At 37.1% G+C, this 5,051-nt stretch overlaps 1 pseudogene; it reads left to right on the top strand.

The window, feature by feature from the left end:
* Positions 1–2,113: 2,113 nt before the first annotated feature.
* Positions 2,114–3,699, top strand: LOC137977804 (uncharacterized; annotated as a pseudogene).
* The last annotated feature ends 1,352 nt before the right edge of the window (positions 3,700–5,051 follow it).

Here is a 5,051-nt window from a genome sequence, read left to right as displayed (position 1 = left end):
ACTTTGTAAGCAATGTATCCACGACTTCTTCACAGCTCCTCTTTGAATTAATTGGAAATGTCACAGAAGGCGATATAATTACTGGCGATCTGGCAATGTTGCATCTGAACATCTCTGAAGGAGACGATGAGTCTTCCCAAACGACAAGGTGAACAGGGGTCTCCATTTTTTACCGTTTCTTTATTTTTTGTTGTTTTCCTCCTTGCTCAAAATAAAAAGCACATTTAAGAACAGTATGGCTGTACTCTGTAGATGATATCCAACATCTTATTTGCTTTACTTATAATTAAGTCAATATGATCGTTTCATGATAAATTCCAGGAAATATAAACACCTAGATCTTTGTCCATTGAAACAGGTACAATCTGTGACCCATTCAGATTATATGATGTACGCACTATTTTCTTGATATTATGCCATTTTGTCTTTCAGAGATTACTTCTTGTCTAATAAGGTCCTCTCCCATCATAAACTTATCATTGCAGCACTCAAAAGCGATGGAATATGGACCCTCCCCTTCAAGGCCCAAGAACCATATTTACCACCTTATATATATAACATGTGCAGAGAGTATATGAAGAAACCAAAAACTGAATGATGGAAAATGACAGCCGTAAGACTAAGTGAAAAGGAAGAAATAATGCTTTGAGTTAATTTATGTTATCTGCATTTTCAATTTATCGTTTTCTTTTCTTAATTTACATAATGCAGGTTGTTGGGAAATTGAAAGACAGTGGTGTCTGGGTTTTCAATGGTACTGTTCAAGTGGATGACAGGGGAGTGTTAATCCCTTTACCTCAACGACAGCACTCTCAGTGGTTGGGCAAAGCAATGTCATCCAGCATAAGTGTTTTGTCTTTTGATTGACGGTTTTAGTGTTTTAAAAATATTGCTAGATGCCATATAGTTTTATAGATAAATGAAGGAATTAAAATTCCCTTTTTCAGTTTTACTCGGCTCATTTCTGACCTCCAACTCTATTGAGTTTTACGCGCTCTCAACATTTAGGGCTTCGTTGGAGGTCCAGGCTGCTGCAAGGTGGCAGTCCAATTGCTTCAATTTTAAGTTTGGGTCTCAAGTTGATGTGCTCTAAAGGGCATTAGAATCTGTTTAAGGATAAAACTAGTGCCAACTTTTTCTCAAGACATCTTACAAACAATTAGTAGTACCTCATCAACACCAGTGCGGTATACTGATTATCTAAATATGGAAATACATATCATCTAAACCTTATATATATGGGTTAGTGACCAAGCGTGGGGTCAGTATATCTCCATCTTGCCTGCTCGGGTAGCCAATCACAGCGTGGGATTTGGTTCATCTTGCCCGCTCACGGAGCTAGTCATATAATAAACAATGTTATTGACTTATTAGGGGCAATGTTTAAAGGTATGATGGTCAAAAACAACCCTACCGATAGGATGGGATGACCCAGAAAAACAATTAGAAATGAAAGATATCTCAGTGGCGGTATTTAACAAAGTAAAGCAGCTAAGAAATGCTACATCAGTATCAGTGTAAAATGGTTAAAATGAAGGTAACAGTCTAAGTGTAAATGTCTAGCTCTAATAACACTGATTGCTAGGAACTGGACTGAATTCTGTAGATGAAATGTTAATTTTTTTATGCAATGAGAAAAAATTTTCGAAAATTTCAGGTAGTCCTGAATCGGCTCCCAAGAATTTTTTTTAACTTTGCAGATAGTCCTATCTCAAATTGCTAATTACTATTTTACAATAGAAAATGGGGGTCACCGAGTTAATTTTTAAGATATAAGCAAGTAAAGACGAAATATAGGGTGTGTTTGGAGAGCTTTCCTGTTGCCATGGTAACCTATTACGTCAAAATAGTGAGCGCATTTTGTTAAGCAATAGTTGATGTTTGATGTGGTACCATAACATTGCTGTTACGTGATACAGTATATTAGTTATAACCCATCTAATAAGAAGGTCTCTAAAAGTGGTGAAACTGGTTCCAGCCACCTTAAGTTAATTCCGTCTTTTTCTAAACACCTAATTCCAAATTACCTTCTAATACCCCGTTCACACCAAAGCTTAAACATGTTTAAAACTTGTTTTGTTAAACAGAGTTAATAAGACTGGCCGTTCACACTGCGGGCGTGTTTAACAAAACACGTCTAAAACCGTGTTTAACAAAACTACCTCTCGAGGTAGTTTAACAATCGTGTTTAATAAAATACATTCAAAATGGCGGCAGAAACCAAAACTCGCGGAAGAATCTGGGAGCACAAAGAAACCCTCCTGTTACTTGAAAAGTGGGGAGACGAGAATATCCAGCTCCAGCTAAAATCATGCACAAGAAAAAAGCCAATATGGCTAGAAATTGCGGCATATCTTCGAGCTGCAGGCTATGAAGACAGAGACGATGGCAGCTGCAAGACACAAATTCACACTCTGATAAGCGCCTATAGAAACTACAAGCAGCAAGACGGGAAATGCCACACCAAAGAAGAAGCCGGCTTTCTTCGACGAAGTGGACGAGTTTTTGTCGGACAAGCCATGTACCAAACCAAAGGTAATTATACAGTCCGCAACAATTTCCATAGATGGGGTCGATGATGAAGAAATAACAAGCGCAGAAAACGTTGAGCCAAACGTAAACAACCCTGGCAGCAGCAAAGAAAAATCAGAAAACCTTCACAAACCTCTGAATTATTTGACAGCGGTGACAGGTAAGAGTTATAAAATGCTCTCCGATTGGAGGGCCAGACAATAGAATTGTGTCCAAAAGCAACATCGAGACGGACGTCTGTGAAAGTTTTGTTCAATCAGTATGTTTGAATACCATATTTCAGAGTTTTTGATATGCGTACTGTACAAGCAGATACAAGACAGGTGTATCCGTATTACAGTGTAATATTGAGATAACTATACCATAAATCAAACATTTTTTATTTCTCACTTGGCTATAACGTTTATGCAACCCATTGAAGTTTTGGCGGTCGCCATGGTGTTCCTTCAGGTGCGACGGAAGCCGATGAAACAGAGAAGCCAGTACCCCGTCAGTCGGCCGTATTGAAGGCAAATAAAAAGAGGAAAACCGCTTCTGATGTATTTGCAAAGTTTGATAAAGTGTTTGAGTCCTTTGTGGAGTATCAGCAAGCGGCTGACAAGAGCTTCCTCGAAGCTGAAGCAGCAGGAGAAAGGTGAGAGGAGGAAAGAGCGGAGAAGCGAAAGAAGGAGGATCAAGAATTTCTCCTGAAACTGGCGCAGGTTCTTCACAAGTAGAACCAAGTACCTGTGTAAGTTTCTTGCCATTTTGTGCGAGCTGTTAAAAGAAATTAGACTAGCTTATGAGCGATTTTGAAACTTTCATTCCTTGAAATTATATTTCTTATGTTGAATTTTACGGCATCCAAATTGTATCGTTAATTAATTCGCTGTTATTTATTGCTCAAAATGTTTCGGCTCATTTTAACCTCCGTTTTCAATACTGTTCAAATATTGAGCTTGGGTCTCCTATGCCTGTTTTTTATGTTGGACAGATATGTTAGTATCGAGTCTGTGTACATGTTCATTTGTAGTGTATCTCCTCTGTTGAGGAATGATGCATATGGCTTTTCACTGTTACTGGTACATACCATAGTTAATAGATGTAGGCTGGTTATGAAACTCGACAAGTTTCTTTGTTTCATGTTTTTGTTCGCTTTTTTGGCCTTGACCCTGCACAAAACCCGACAAAAACAGGCGTTTTTCGGCAGGATAACCAATCAAAAGCTTCGACTAATTTTTTCGAAATTAACTTGTGAACCAAAAGCAAAAGATTGTGCAGGGTCGGTTCAACATCTAATTGCGACTTTATTGTTCCTGCTTTTGAAATTCCCAGGGTTTCATAACCAGTCCCTAGATTAACTATGTACATATATACCCATAAATAAATGCATTAAAATGCACTGGTCAGACATGGGCTCCCCCCAAGAAATGCACTATTATTTATGTGTTCACTATTGGAGAATTTCCTACAATTTATGTTTACCCACCAAGAATTCCAGAGATTTTCACAAGACCTTCCACCTTTTTTTCTAAATCTTATTCTTAGGGAATTCCAATATTCCTCGACTAATAAATAGTTGCTTAGGGCAACAATGTGCATGTGCAATAATCAGATTCATCAAGAGTCCACCCCAAAACAGACTGACAATAATGTATTAACAGCAATGCCTATAAACTGTATATCATAAGAAATCACATGGACTAGCTTGAGTACAAAAATATGAGTGAAGTTCTCAAAATTGCACTATCTGCTTGAGTGGGACACATCAATTTCTCATACTATGGAAACCGCAAAATATGGCATTCTTGTTACTCCCGAAAAATACACTCGATAATCGTACGGCTCTTGCCCCAGTCAGAAGTGTTGAATATACTGTAAGAAATACAGCATCCTCTTACTGCTCTCAGCTGCCTGCAGGCTCAGAGAAAGTTTCAAAGGCAATCTGAAATTAAATTTTAGAAGAGAGTCTTTTTTTTTAAGTTCTGTTCTTCTGTTAATTAATTCCAAGTTGCTAAAATGGCAGTGTCACATCATGGAATTGAATATTTGGACCAAAACAGAGCTACAGCATCTTTGTAAAATAATTCCATCTACATGTGACTGCACTGCCCCAGCTATGATATAACATTATAACATTGTGGCAATTGAGTTTTTTTTTGTGATTTTCAATGTCTTGCTTTTTCACATGAACAAATTCAGCCAGTTTGAATTTTTTTTCAAAATTTACTGCAGAAAACAAAAATTTGCAGGCCTTGATACAATTTCTATCTGATATTTCATGTATAGTATTTTTCCATAAGAATGCAGGAATGTAGTGTTTCCTTTTTATACCTGTCTTAAGTCTTTGATTTCATCTCAATGCAGTTAATAGTAGATTTTTTCATGCCACACTGTAATTTGAAAATCAGAATAGTGTGCTCTTTTCCTGTATATTGTTAATTCATTTAAGAATTCTTTATTATTATAAAACAAATGCAACAAAACAGCTACAGCAGCTTAAACTGTCTATAAGTTCAATGTATGATTTTAAAATAAGT

This window comes from Montipora foliosa, chromosome 11 (assembly GCF_036669935.1).
Source record: "Montipora foliosa isolate CH-2021 chromosome 11, ASM3666993v2, whole genome shotgun sequence".
Lineage (NCBI taxonomy): Eukaryota > Metazoa > Cnidaria > Anthozoa > Scleractinia > Acroporidae > Montipora > Montipora foliosa.
The sequence above is the reverse complement of the archived record's forward strand: the minus strand, read 5'-3'. Positions and strand labels throughout refer to the sequence as shown.